Here is a 15626-nt window from a genome sequence, read left to right on the forward strand (position 1 = left end):
TAAGAGCTTTATTGCGTAAATACCATTCTCCCACATATGCTCTGCCGTGGAGCGGCATTTGGAAAGCAGAGCAGCAGGCTGCGAGCAGGCTGTTGGGCTGCATGGGGCCTGACAAACCAGCCTCGATACTGAAAGGCCAACGGCGTCACTTGCTTTTTAAATACAACATGACTCATGGTTGGGTTGGGTTGGGTTGGGTTGTTTTCCTTTGTTGACCCAGTGGCTGGACATGAGAAACACCGGTGTCTGCCCAGCTCCTCTGCACGCCCATCCTGCAAGGGAGGGATGAGCACTGAGTGCAGCATTAGAGTCAGGATGTGATCCAACATCTCTGTTCCAGGCTAACAGTCATTGAGCCCATCACTAGCTGGGCACCTGTCATCTCCTATTCACTCCATTGGTGAGACAGGGAACCTCCCCCTGCCCTAAACAGAGCAAGATGATTGAACACACAGCGCCGGGCACTGGACAAATGAACTGACAGCAGCTTATTAGTTACATAAACTTGACCCCTGGGGAGGAGGGCACCCCATGCCACACAGGGCCCCACGGGGGCTGCACTTAGGTGCCAAGACCATGAGAGACAGGCTTCCTAGGAACAGGAGGGTCACGTGGCCCTTGGTTTCTGCAGAAGGTGTGGCTGGCTTATTGGAATGATTCTGTGGGCTGGCAGGGAACTGAAGCCTTTTAGGGTGGGTGCTGGATAGGGGCAGCTGGTTCAGTTTATGGGGAAACCAGCAGGGCAGGGAGCCTTTCTCTCTGGGCAGGGGCACACTTGGTAGAGCAGGGAGCTCAGGTGGAGGCCTTGGGGCCCCGTGAGGCTCGGAGATATCAAGGCAGCACTTGAATTATCAGGTCTGGCAACAGTGTCCGAGCAGTACAAATATGTCATTCTCTGCCTTCAAGTCACTTGCCGTCTAGCCGAGGAAATGAGATGTGTGTTGGGAAGGACCTGTCACCAACAATAAGGACAAAAAATGCATAGACCACATATGTACAGACTTTAAACCACTTAGGTATACAAAGGAGGAAAAGGACTCTTCCAAGTGAATTAGAAGGTCCGTGGGACTTAAGGAGAAATTTTCTGTAGGGGAGAGAAATCTGGTAGACATTTACCAACACAACCAATGGTAAGAAAATGCAGAAGTTGACCACTTTGGCTAGACCTGATTAGAATTGTCTGTGTGTTTGCGGGTGGGGAGGGGACTGTTATAAATACAGAGCCAGATCCAGGCCCCACTCCTGACCTATCGAATCATCATCTCTTAGAAACAAGGCCTAGATATATGACTTGTCAAACAAGATGTCCCAGTCATTCTTAGGTACACAAAAGTCTTAGGTGGGACATTCTAGTTTATTATAGGCACTTGAGTTTTTAGTTCAGTGTTATCAATTGTAACATAGTTTAACCCATGCTTTTTGGAGTGAACTTTTTTGTTATATACTTTAAGTTGAAATATACATGTACACAACCTGCAGGTTCGTTACATATGTATACATGTGCCATGTTGGTGTGCTGCACCCATTAACTCGTCATTTACATTAGGTATATTTCCTAATGCAATCCCTCCCCGCTCCCCCACGCCATGACAGGCCCCAGTGTGTGATGTTCCCCGTCCTGTGTCCAAGTATTCTCATTGTTCAATTCCCACCTATAAGTGAGAACATGTGGTGTTTGGTTTTCTGTCCTTGTGATAGTTTGCTCAGAATGATGGTTTCCGGCTTCATCCATGTCTGTACAAAGGAAATGAACTCATCCTTTTTTATGGCTGCATAGTATTCCATGGTGTGTATGTGCCACATTTTCTTAATCTAGTCTATCATTGATGGACATTTGGATTGGTTCCAAGTCTTTGCTATTGTGAATAGTGCCACAATAAACATATGTATGCATGTGTCTTTATAGCAGCATGATTTATAATCCTTTGGGTATATACCCAGTAATGGGATGGCTGGGTCAAATGGTATTTCTAGTTCTAGATCCTTGAGGAATCACAGTACTGTCTTCCACAATGGTTAAACTAGTTTGCAGTCCCACCAACAGTGTAAAAGTGTTCCTATTTCTCCACATCCTCTCCAGCACCTGTTGTTTCCTGACTTTTCAATGATTGCCATTCTAACTGGTGTGAGATGGTATCTCATTGTGGTTTTGATTTGCATTTCTCTGACGGCCAGTGATGATGAGCATTTTTTCATGTGTTTGGCTGCATAAATGTCTTCTTTTGAGAAGTGTTTGTTCATATCCTTCACCCACTTTTTGATGGAGTTGTTTGATTTTTTCTTGGAAATTTGTTTAAGTTCTTTGTAGATTCTGGACATTAGCCCTTTGTCAGATGGGCAGATTTTAAAAATTTTCTCCCATTCTGTAGGTGGCCTGTTCACCCTGATGGTAGTTTCTTTTGCTGTGCAGAAGCTCTTTAGTTTAATTAGATCCCATTTGTCAATTTTGGCTTTTGTTGCTGTTGCTTTTGGTGTTTTAGTCGTGAAGTCCTTGCCCATGCCTATGTCCTGAATGGTATTGCCTAGGTTTTCTTCTAGGGTTTTTATAGTTTTAGGTCTAACATTTAAGTCTTTAATCCATCTTGAATTAATTTTTGTATAAGGTGTAAGGAAGGGATCCAGTTTCAGCTTTCTACATATGGCTAGCCAGTTTTCCCAGCACCATTTATTAAATAAGGAATCCTTTCCCCATTTCTTGTTTTTGTCAGGTTTGTCAAAGATCAGATGGTTGTAGATGTGTGGCATTATTTCTGAGGGCTCTGTTCTGTTCCATTGGTCTGTATGTCTGTTTTGGTGCCGGTACCATGCTTTTTTGGTTACTGTAGCCTTGTAGTATAGTTTGAAGTCAGATAGCATGATGCCTCCAGCTTTGTTCTTTTTGCTTAGGATTGTCTTGGCAATGCAGGCTCTTTTTTTGGTTCCATATGAACTTTAAAGTAGTTTTTTCCAATTCTGTGAAGAAAGTCATTGATAGCTTGATGGGGATGGCACTGAATCTATAAATTACCTTGGACAGTATGGCCATTTTCATGATATTGATTCTTCCTATCCATGAGCATGGAATATTCTTCCATTTGTTTCTGTCCTCTTTTATTTCGTTGAGCAGTGGTTTGTAGTTCTCCTTAAAGAGGTCCTTCATATCCCTTGTAAGTTGGATTCGTAGGCATTTTATTCTCTTTGAAGCAATTGTGAATGGGAGTTCATAGAGTGAACTTTTTTTTATTTTAGGTATAGCAATATTTCTAAAACTGTTTGTCATTTGAACATTATCAAATATTTCAAGATTCTCAAAAAACATTCAATAATTGTTCTGTGTTGATGAGAAAATATACAGAAAACAAAGCAGGTTTTGACCTTGTAACCCTAACTTTTAATAAAATAATCTCTTCAGTTACAGTTACCTCTTCAAAATAGGAAGTTAAATTAGACATTTGTTAGTGCAGGATCATCTGAATGCCGACACAGTGAACTGTTCTTGCAGTTTCTCGAAAGGTTGACCAGAGATTACCATGCGACCTCACTGGTCCACTCCTAGGTCGTTCACCAAGAGAAATGAACACAGCTGTCTACACAGAAACTAGCACAGGAATGTTCATGGCAGCACCAGCCAATTCACAGTAGCCAAAAAAGAGAAAGAGCTCAAATGTCCACTATCTGGGAAATGGAAAAATAAAGTGTCTGTCTATTCAACGGAATTATATTGGACAATAGAAAGAAATAAAGTACTGGTGCACGCGCCAACACGAGTGAAGCCTGGGAAGAGTGCGCTCAGCGAGAACAGCCAGACACCAACCTGCACAAGTTAAGATTCCACTCATGTGACAGTCCAGAAGAGGCAGACCCTAGAAACAGACAGTCGATGAGTGGCTTCCTAGGCTGGGGGGTGAGAGAGGTGGAAACTGAGTGCAGACAGGTCTGGAGCTGCCTTTGGGGTGATTAAAATGCTTTAAAACCCACTGTAGGGATGGTTGCACAACTCTGTGAATATCCTAAAAATCATTGAATTGTACACTTTAAATGGGCAAATCTTATGGAATGTGAATTGTATCTCCAAAAAGCTGTTATTCTTAAAATGAACAGCTGCTGGATAATATAGTCCTTTCCTAAAACCCACTCTTTCATCTTCGAGGCATTGAGATTTGCTCTCAAACACAGATGAGGCATCTTTCTGTGGTTTAAGACAAAGACAGGTGGACGCGGGAAGCTCTCCAGCCTGTCCTTGGCCACACACTGTCCTACTGTCCATCAGCCGGTTCCATGTTCACCTCTCCAGGGCACCAGGAGTGACCCAGAAGAGCTTCTTTTCTCCTTCAAGCGTAATGGTTCCTTCTTTCCCTTCAAAGTTGGTCTCCCCCTCTCCCGCCACTGAAGGAAAGGGAGGCAGAGTGGGAGTGTGGCTGGAATCTGTGCCTGCTCACCCTGCTCTGTAGGAATGCAGTGGAATGGAGGAGTGGGAAGGTGCTCTCTGTTTAAGTCATCGCTAAGCCTGGACTCCATCAGGGCTGACCTTGACCTCTTAGCTCAAGTGCAGAACTCTCCATCTCAACGACTTCACTCTCCTTGATGCAATTGTTCACGGCTGTTTATAATCCAATTCACGGTGTCCTTGAGAAACGGCTCATTATCCACAGTTACATGAAATAGACTTGATATAAAACTGTGTGTACAGAATGATCATGGTATTGTTAAATATAAGAGTGACGAGCAGTAGTGAAGTGTGTGCACACACGAGATGGACATTGTGCCAGGAGCAAACATGCCAAAGTGAAGGCCTGACTTACAGGATTGGGGCTAGCTGTCGTCTTCTTCCCTATACTCTATTACTGCCAGTTTTCAACAGAAATAAAATATATCTAACTTTTTGTAATATAAAGTTATTTTTAAAATATTTTGGAACAATATGCTTGAGTAGCTAAAATTATTTTTATACTATGAAAATGAGCCATGTGGCTGGGTGTGGTGGTCACACCTGTAATCCCAGTGCTTTAGGGGGCAGAGGTGGGAAGATTGCTTGAACCCAGGAGTTCAAGACTTAGGCAACATGTTAAGACCCCATCTCTACCAAAAATTTAAAAAGTCAAAAAATTAACTGGGTATGGTGGCGCACACCTGTAGTCCCAGCTACTTGGGAGGCTGAGGTAGAGGATTGCTTAAGCCCAAGAGTTCAAGGCTTCAGTGAGCTGTGACTGTGCCACTGCACTCCAGCCTGGGTGACAGAGCAAGACCCTGTCAAAAAAAAAAAAAAAAGCCATACAAACATAGAAGAATAGAAACATTTCTGTTTCCTTGTGCTCCTTAAAAGTCAGCTTTAAAACTAATCATTGTTTTACATCTTACACTGTTTCAGCTTTCCGTAGTGATCCATCACTAAAAAATAGATTTTTTTCCCAAAAATGTCATTGGAATTTATTTTCTGAAGAGAAAAATAGAAAAGCTTTGCAAATAGTACTTTGCATACTTCAAAGTAGGTTAGGTCCCTGGATCTAACCGTGATGCAGCAGAGTTATGTGGAGAGGAGGCCTGGCACTAACTGGCCTGGGCAAGGAAACCTCCTGGCCCAAAACCTTACATTCCTGTTTCTTCCTCATCTGTGAAAGAAGAGAGTTGACACAAAGGGACCTCCAAGTTTGTCTCAGCTCTAACACCTCAGCGTTCCATTAGCTCAAATTGTTCAACTATCTCCTAACCTGTTCTCCACCCTCATAATATCCCTGGTTTGTGAGATCGTTAATCATCCTGAGGAACGTCAAGGAGAGAGAAGGAACGCGTGGTAACAGCTGCAGGGATGCTCTCCACGTGCTGACAGCAAAGCAGTGAAAGCCCAGTCGGCCGTCTGGGGAAGATGCCAGGCACGTGAATAGTCAAATGTTTTGAAAAAGAAAAATGAAAGGGGGTGGGAGACCTGCAGAAGTCGTTTTGAAACTCCAGCTCGTTTCTCCAAACCGGGGCTGATCGTCCTGTGCCTGGAGGTGAGGGTTGTCTGTGGGATTCCTTCCAGCTCACTTCAGAGGATAATGGCTTCTGACAGCTCCATTTGATTTTCAAACAAGTTTGGAGCGTTGGACACGTGCCTCCTTCCTTTACAGAGGTGGCGGGTCATTTCTGAGGGAAGTCCTCTGCTCAGCTGCTGAGGGGGCCACGCTGCTGGGGTGCGCTCGCAACCTTGCTCCTCTCCCTGTGACCCAGTGGTGCTGCCTGTCGACCCAGTGGTGCTGCCTGTCGCCCCAGTACTTAAGGACGCCTTCAATGTGCTCGACGCCTTCAATGTGCTCGACACCTTTAACTTGACAAAGCTTCCCCATTCGTGACTCATCATGGGGTTATTACAGGTAAAAATTCTATATAATGCATTCCACATAAAATGAATTCCAAAGGGTAATATCCCCACTTCGTATTGTAAGGGAACTTGATTTAAAGGAATGTATTGCAAAGAAATGTATTCCCAACCGTGAAACCAAGAATGAACCAAGCCTCATCTTCATCAAACAGGGATGATCACACATCTTAAGAGACGGGCTGTATTGTATGGAGCAGTAGTTATCGTCAGCTGCAAGCTGGAATGGCCTGGGGACTTTCACAAGATTTATTTTATAAATCTCCCTCTGGGGGACTGTCAGTTAGTTGGTCTGAGCATGAGAATTCATGAAAGCTGCCTCCACTGATGTTGCCAGAGTGCTGCCAACATGGAGAATCCCTGATACAGGGGCCAGGAACACCAAGTCCAGACCCTGGAGCCGAGTCCAGCTCTAACCCCGCGAGCTGTGCCATCTTGGGGCACCTCTCCTGGCCTCAGTGTCCCCCTGCTGAAAGTGGGATAGGATGTATTAATAGATACTACCTGGCCCACATCATTGCCCATGTGAGGCTCCCCCTCGTTAGAGTGTGCGGAGTGCTGCCAGCTCAAGCAGAGTCTCGGGAAGTGTAAGCTGTGTTCACCTTCGGCCCTTTTCTCCACGAGGACTGCTTGGCTTTGGACCTGTGTTAGGACTTTCCTGGTTGAGGTTTTGTTTAGATCTGCTGAGTAGGGATGTGGGGAGGAAGTTAGATGCCACCTGGTTAGAAAGAGTGATGTCTTGGTTCAGCTGTAATGCCTCCAGTTACAATATGAAAGGCCTGTGATCACGTTCATGACTAGAGGTGGCCGGTGCCTGCCTGGAGAACACAGACGCACCCTTCTGCCAGAGGACTCGCTGTGCGGAATTCCCTCGTCTTGGTGGGCGCTCTCTGCAGTGTGGAATGAGCTGCTCGCGTGAAATATTTCTCGGTAATGATGACCTTTCTGATAGGACTGTACCTGGGTTTTCATGCCTAAGTAGTTTTCAAGCATTTTTCCCTGCAAGTCAACTTTCTCAGCCTAGAGGAGATATGTGTTCCCTTCCTGGAAAGAAATAAGCTGTGTTCAGTTGTTTGTAAAGGAGAAAATGAAATCATTCCAGCAGGATCTCTCTTAAGCAAGGCAAGTCACTGATGGTTATGCTGGTGTCGTGTGTTTTTGGGGACTGTGTGGTGGGTCACTCTTGTGGCACCCACGGCAGCCAGGAGATGCTGGAATGGGCCCAGGCAGCACAGTCCGAGCTCAGCGACATGTCAAAGCCCCCTCTGTCCTTCCTGCAAGCAGTGGAGCATGCCCTGTAAGACGGGATCACTGCAGAGGCACTGGGAATGCAGAGATGTATGTAGTGACCCGCATAGACAGGTATCAATGACAGCATCTTGAAATAGAACCTCCTCAGAGTTAGCCTGCCTGGCTCCAAACCCCAGAATGTTATTTTCAGCACCTCTTTATTTGTTTTCCATGCCGAGATGCTTCGTTAGAAGGCACTGAGTCACTCAGAAACTCAGCTCCAATCAATCTGGTAGCTTGAACAGATTGTATTTCCATAATATGCTAATTCATTTATGTCATTTGATTTCCATTTGGATGATTTCAGATTCCCAGGGGAGAAAAAAGTAAGGAAAATTCTAAGCACGATTTTGCCCTCTCTTAAGAGGGGAGGACTGGTATTGTTATTCTATTTTTATAAATCATCGTCTTTATTTACGAATGATGAAAGTAAGGCACAAAGCAGCAAAGCTACTCAAAAGCATATTGTTTGGAGGTGGTGAAGGTCAGAATTCTGTGCTTGTCCCAAGATAACTCCCTGGGTCCCCAGGCGTCCCTGGGCGAGCTCCATCCTCACCAGATGACAGACTCCCTGCGTTTCTCCAGCAAGAGTTACACCCCTGCTCATTGTACTTGAGGTGTTTACTCCTCCAGGGATTCATTTCCCATTTAATTGCCTAAGATGACAAACAAAATGAAAATGTCTGCTCCTTAAGTCATCTTTGACTTCTGTCTTTCTCAAGCCCTTTGTAAGATACGATCTCACTCTGTCTCTTGCGTTTCAGATAAACATCACCCTTACCTAACAGGCATCTGATTTATTACAGATATACCTGCCTCTGTATGGTGGAGTCCTCTATGTGTTTATTACCAGAGTTGCATTTCTTCTATTATAGATATTCAAAAAGGAGGAAATAGATTTTTTTCATGACTTGTCATCTTTAATACCTGTGCAATGTAAGCACTTAAGAGTAATGGGCTTAAGATTTTTCTGCACAAAGATTCTCTATTAAGGAAGTCAGCTAAGTAACCATATCAGTCTTTTTAAAAATGCTTCAGTGTAGAAGAATAAAAAGACACCTCTTGGGGAGTCATGTCCATTCTGGTCATCAGTGTGGTTAACTTTTCTTATTATTATTTACAGTTTTCTTCTCTTCCTTTATTTGTGGACTAATTAACTATAAAAAGTTTGCCCCCCCCAAAGTTTAGCAACACAGTGGCTCATGGAAGCCCTTTTTTTTAAACTTTGAATTAAACCTTTGAAAGCTAAAAGATATCGTGGGAAGAAGGACTTTTATTCTGCATCTGGAAGACTGCTCGGGATATAATTTCAGGTTCAATAGCCTTTTTGTGGGTAAAGAAAGGAAGTCTCAGGCAATGGCTACCCAGTGGGGGAGAATGAGCTTAGCACAGCCCACACTCTCTAGTGCTGGTAAGTCTCAGGCTAGAGTGTGTCTGTCAGCTCAGTCTTCAAAATCCCTCCAGTTGTGCTGCATCAAACACAAAGCGTCATCGAGCCTCTGACTGCCAGGCCTTCAGATCACCAAGGCCGTCTGCACGTGCTCAGCCCCCCGCGGAGGTGTGTGCAGAAGCCAAGGTCCCGTGGGCTTGTGGCTGCAGAGTAATTGGCACTGCACGGTCAATGCGGCATCCAGTACGTCCCCCTAAGTGGGGGGTTTCCTAAGGTGGTGGTTTCCTAAGGTGCATTTACACAGCCACTTCTCATCTTCACAGTGGCTGACAGAATTGCATTTAATTTAATGTTATCTTAACCTTAATTTTCTTTTGTAATATCACCTAGATAGAACAGAACAGAATGCTATAATATGATACGATATGTGTCTTAGTTCATTCAGGCTGATATCACAGAACATCATAGATTGGGTGGCTTCTAAACAACAGAAATTTTTTCTCACAGTTCTGTTGCAAGTCCAAGATCCAGGCTATGTCAGATTTTGTGCCTGGTGAGGGCTGCTGCCTGGTTCATAGCCATCTTCTGGCTGTGTCCTCCCTTGACAGAAGGCATGAATGAGCTCTCTGGGGTCTCATTCCTAAGGGTACTAATCCCATGCATGAGGGCTCCACCGTTCTGACCTAATCGCCTCCCAGAGGCCCCGCCTAAAACCATCACACTAGGGGTTAGGTTTCAACATATGAATTTAGTGGGGTGAACATGCACAGTCTATAGCATTGCACCCCAGTCCCTAAAATTCATGTCTTTCCCACATTCATCCCGTCTCCGTAGCCTCTGCTTCATTCCCACATCAACTCAAGTCTAAAGCCCAACATCTCATCCAAATCATATGGTTTCCTCTGACCCCCAATGTCAGTATCTCTACGATCTCTCTGTATTAGTGGGATCCAAGGTACAATTCATCCTGACTTAAATTACCCTCCAGCTGTGAGCCTATGAAACCACACAAGCTCTGTGTATCAAAACTCCAGTGGTGGGACCAGCATAAGACAGACATTTCCTTTCCAAAAGGAGAAATAGGAAAGAAGAAAGGAGGAACAGGTCCCAAGTGAGTCTAAAACCCAACAGGGAAAATAACATGGAACCTCAAGGCTCCAGAATAATCCTCTTTGACTAGATACTGTGCCCTCCAGACCCACTGGAGCAGGGGTCCTGCCTTTCAGATATACCGAGTTGGCGGTCCTGCCCCAGAGCTTTGCAGTGCAGAGGTCAGCTCTACAAGTCCCCGGCCCCATGGCTTTGGGTGGCCCCCCCAACAGCTTTGGGTGACCCCATCCAGTATGGCTGGATGGCCCCACAGTGGTTCTGTGCCTGGACCCCAGCCTTTGAAATTTAGGTAGGGACAGCCACACCCCCAAGGCTTCTGCACTCCTCATGGTGGGGAAGAGAGAACCACACAGTCACTGCCAGCCTTTGCCACCTGCTCCCTGCAGAGGGCAATTGCTGGGGCTCACAGGGCACCAGAGTCTGCCCAAAGCAGAGCTGCACCCGAGGCAGCCAGGGACAGCAGCACTGGAGGGTGGGGAGCCCATGATGTGAGGCAGTGCCCTTGCAGTCCCAGGCACCGATGGCCCCTACTTTTAAATCATTCTACCCTGGGACTCTTGTGCTGGCCTGACACGGGTGGGCAGCGCTAATGCTGTCTGAGTTGGCTGCAGGGTCATGTTTCTGTTGCCTCGGAGAATTGCTGCTGGCTTCTGTGGAGATGGCTGGTCCATACTGACTTCCTATCAACATTCAGGATTCCTTAGTTATTCCCTAAGAAGATGTAAGCCTTCTCTACAGCTCTCCTTTTCTTTCTGAGTCCTCACCAGAATCGCATTGAAAGGTCTGTTCATGGCAACATAGGCCTTTTCTAGCTGCATCTCAGAACTCTTCCAGCCTCTACCCATTACCCAGTTCCAAAGCTGCTTCCACATTCTTAGGTTTTATTATAGCAGCATCCTATTTCTGGGTACCAAATTCTGTATTATTCAGGATTTTCCAGAGTAACAGAACCAACAGGATGGATATACATTTCTTAGTGGAAGATTTATTGCAGGAATCAGCTCACATGGGTATGAAGGCCTAAAAGCCCCAGGAGCTTCTGTCTGCAAGCTAGAGAACCAGGAAGGCTGGGGTGTCATTCAGTTCAAATCCAAAGGCCTGAGAACCAGGAGAGCTGGTGATGTAAGTTCCAGTCTGAATTCGAAGTCCTGAGAACCAGGCGAGCTGGTGGTATAAGTTCCAGTCTGAATTCGAAGTCCTGAGAACCCGGAGAGCTGGTGGTGTAAGTTCCAGTAAGTTCCAGTCTGAATTTGAAGTCCTGAGAACTTGGTGGGGGGAGAGGAGAACAATGGTTTAAGTCTCAGCCCAAGAACCAGGCATTGATATCCAAGGGCTGGAAAACATGAATGTCCCAGTTCAACAGGGAGCAGATTCCTCTCCCACTGCTTTTTTGTTCTATTCAGGCCCTCAGTAGACTGGATGGTGCCTGCCCATATAGGGGAGGGTGATCTTTACTCAGTCCACCAATTCAAATGCTGATATCTTCCAGAAACGCCCTCACAGACACACCCAGGAATCATGTATCACCCGGTCTCTGGGCATCTCTTAGCCCAGTCAAGTTGACACTAAAACTGACCACCACAATATGCTATATAACGTGACATGCATATAATGTCTATTGGTGGAGATCATTTAAAAATTAGAAACAAAAACGCAGGCATTGCTGCCTGAAAAGAGGCACCTTGAAGAGGGGTTCCAGAAAGTAGCTCTAGTTGTGTATCATATATCCCGTGCCTGCCAGGATAATCTCACAAAGTGCTTCCTCCCATGTTTTCCTGGGAAGGAAACCATGCCCTTCACAGTGGGGTGAACCTGTTGGTGGCTCCACAACCATCTCAGTCCCAAGGATTGTCTTGGGGCCGTGACAGGTGAAGAGCACATGGCAGTTAGAGCTGGTACCAGTAGGCACAGGTTGCTGAACAGCGTAAAGTAAACCACGGAAACCACATCACCCAAACCTGAAATGCAGCAGGTTGGCCACAAGTAGAGGGCTGACTTGAAGGACAATGAAATTTTAACTTATCCCCAGTGCCTACTATTTATTAGCGAATCTCAAGATAGCCTAGAACATTTATTCTTTTCACATCTATAGTAGCAAGCCCTAGTCAACTCCAGACTAACCTGTTAAGTACCAGAGAATAGACATCACAAAGAGGCTCTGGCCTGGCCCAGATAGCCTGGCTCCAGAGTCTCCACTAGTCTAGAACTACCCAACAGGAAATCGTTGCTGACATTTCTGAAGAAACCTCTTCACTTGGTTTTCTTTTTTATGTATCTAGATCTTAGAAATGAAAGCTCCTTGGACTCCCTGGCTGTCAAAGAGGTGGCTTGAACGTACTCAGCATCAGAAAATGAAACATTTGCTTTCACTGTTTCTTAGTGGAAGAATCACTCCATAGCTGTCAGTTGGCAGATCCATGGTTCTAGCCCTTTCATTCCATCCCTGGATATGGGCCATGAATCACCAACACCTCCTAGGGTGGGCAATGGTGAGGTCAGTGGATTGCAGCTCTGCCCAGCAAAGCTAGAATCTGCACAGACCTGAGCATCTCCCCCAGTCCCTCTTGAAGAGCCATTTCCAGTCATTGTATTTCATATGCTGAGGGTGTTGCTTGGTGTGATGACTGTCCTTGTCCCTTGACATCTTGTTTAGTTGGTCCTTGCATTCATATACAGAAACTAGGCATTGGTCAGTTACACAGTGTCGTCAGCAGTAATACAGCCCTGCCCTGGAGGGAACACATCCTTTTCCTGTTTTCTGCCACCCTAAACCCAACATATATTTGTGTTAGGCCACATTGTGCCCGGGGTGTCAACCATACAGAACATTCTTATAAAAACGTCTTCCCTGCACTGATGTGTTTAATCTGGAATATGTTCTGTTCACTGTCAGGGCTGAATTCTCCATTTCTTTATTATTATAAGCATAATGATAGTATTTGGGTATTGTATTTATTTTGGCTTTTGACCTTTTTTTCTGCTTGTTTAAGATAACCATATTTTTTTGTTTGCCTTTTAATTTTATAATCTTTTTGGATGGCCAATTTGTAAATATTTTGTAACTCAATCTGTCTATCTCTCCTGTGTTATTTCTTCCATTGCTTATATTTAAAAAACAAAAAAGATTCTCCATCCAGATACCAGATAAGTGTTCACCTTTATTGTAGTTTGTTTTTGCTTTTTTTTTTTTTTGAGGCAGTGTTTTACTCCCATCACCCTACCTCAACTTGCCAGGCTCAAGAGATTCTCCCACCTCAGCTTCCCAAGAGCTAGGGCTGCAGTTGCACGCCACCACTCCTAGCTAATTTTTTATATTTTTAGTAGAGACAGCGTTTTACTGTGTTGCTCAGGTGCCGGTTGTGGAGACCCTAACGCAGTGGCGCTAAAGGAATTAATGACACACACACACAGAAATATAGCGGGTGGAGTGGGAAGTCAGGGGTCTCACAGCCTTCAGAGCTGAGAGCCTTGAACAGAGATTTACCCACATATTTGTTGACAGCAAGCCAGTCATAAGATTTACTAAAAGTATTCCTTATGGGAAACAAAGGGATGGGCCAAAATAAAGGGATGGCTCTGGCTAGTTACTGGCAGCATGAACATGTCCTTAAGGCACGGATCGCTCATGCTGTTGTTTGTGGTTTAAGAATGCCTCAAGCGGTTTTCCACCCTGGGTGGATCATGGTGTCAAGGCCATCACGAGCATGTCAGCTCCCAGCTTGAGTTTTCCCTTTAGCTTAGTGATGTGGGGGCCCCAGGATTTATTTTCCTTTCACAGAGACATTCTTTGTAACATCTTCCTTGTGAATCGTTTTGCTTTTCCTCCCTCCATTCATTCTCCTCTGCTGCAGAGCCAGGCTAGTAGATACAAGAGCTCCATCCGGCAATCTCCAGAGTCTGTTGAGAGCATCCTAATGACGTCATGCCGATGCTAGCATGAGGTTTTGCCCTTCAGAGTGTCCTCTCCGGTGCATAACTGCAGTCGTGTTTAATAAAACAAGCTCTCTTATTTTTATCTACATCAGGAACTATTTTTTCAAGAATGAATGGATAAAATGTTTTAATAAAAAAGTATATCAAAGCTTCTAAAAGTCACATCAAGGGGTTACACAGACCCAGCTGCGGGCCTCTCCCCTGGGATGAGCAATGTCCTCATCGTATCATCCCCGATGAATCGGCCGTGAGTCACACGACGCCACCAGCGGCCTCCTGCCGTCCCCACCTGGTGCACTGTCTTGAGCATCTGCTGCCACCAAACACTTCTTTCACATTTCCTGATTTCTCTCTCTGTCTCCTCCGGGTCTTCCCATTGCGGACCACATCATGGTGCATCCTCTCTCCCTCCTCCTTCAGAACAACAATACCCTCACCGAGGTCCTCACCATGGTCCTCCTCTCATCCTACATATCCTCTGGTGGTCCTCGGGCACCCTGGGCTGCTGCCTTGGGGCGGGTGTTTGCATCTGTATTTCCAGCAAAGCTCCAAACCAAGTCTTTTCCTGAGCCCTGCATGTCCTCAGCACTCGACAGGCCAAGAGTGCAGGTGGCCTGTTCTCTCCCTGCTCACCACCTGACTTCTCTCCTGGCTAATTTCTCCACCAGTCACCCATGCAGAGGGCTAGGACGATGCAGCTCCCTCCTTTTTATTCCCAGCAGCTGAAAGGTCATGAGGTCTCAGTTCTCCCTCCTCCAGGCCAGACCTGTCCCTCTGCAGGACTGGATAGCAGGATCCCTTTGCCCCATTCTAGCCACATTGTCCATTCCGGCCATGTTGCTATTGCATCCTCCACATGACCTCTTAAATCTAGAGGCCCTAAACATGTGCTATGTGAGAGTCCTCTCCATGGTCTCTTGGCTCTGCAGGCTCCCATGTCCCTGCCCGCAGGCCTCATCAGTGTGGCGCTGCAGCTCTGTGCGCCATCCCACCCGCATCCCTGAGGGTACCCCAGCTGCCACCCTTCAGGGCCATCCCTTGGCCTGTATCCTCCTGCCCGAGCACCTGGAGGCTCCCGGGTCCCCTGTAAGGCTTAGCTCCTCCTCTGTGAAAACCTCCCGGGCTGTTTCCAGTTCCCCCAGCATGCACAGCTCCCCCAGCACACAAGGGGTGGGGCTGGTCACCCTCTGGTGGCCCCTTGCTGCCATCGCCACAGGGTGTCTCCCCACTGGGCTCTCACTTCCTGGAGGGGAGAGCCTGCCTCTTCACATTCCAAATGCCCAGCACAAAGGAGACTGAGAAGCAGTGATGGGAAAGGAGTGGGCCCAGGAGAAGAGGTGGGGGAGGAAGGAATTTGAGGCCAAGCGGCAAGAATTGTGACCTCACCATTCAGCTGTCTGATTTGCAAAAGGGCTAGGAAGACTGAGCCTACCTTTGCTCCCACATCTCCCCCAAATCCGTGATCCTATGGCCTATTTTCCAGTTCACCTACAGAGAAGAAAACTACCCTGACCAGCACGCGGAATCCAGATCACTAACACATGAACTCACAAATGATAAACAGGAGCG

At 46.1% G+C, this 15626-nt stretch overlaps 1 protein-coding gene across 3 annotated transcripts in view; it reads left to right on the forward strand.

The window, feature by feature from the left end:
- RPS6KA2 (ribosomal protein S6 kinase A2) overlaps positions 1-15626 on the forward strand; it is a 356259-nt gene that overhangs the window by 237757 nt on the left and 102876 nt on the right. The gene's annotated exons all lie outside the window — the stretch shown is intronic.

This window comes from Rhinopithecus roxellana, chromosome 4 (assembly GCF_007565055.1).
Source record: "Rhinopithecus roxellana isolate Shanxi Qingling chromosome 4, ASM756505v1, whole genome shotgun sequence".
NCBI classification, from domain to species: domain Eukaryota; kingdom Metazoa; phylum Chordata; class Mammalia; order Primates; family Cercopithecidae; genus Rhinopithecus; species Rhinopithecus roxellana.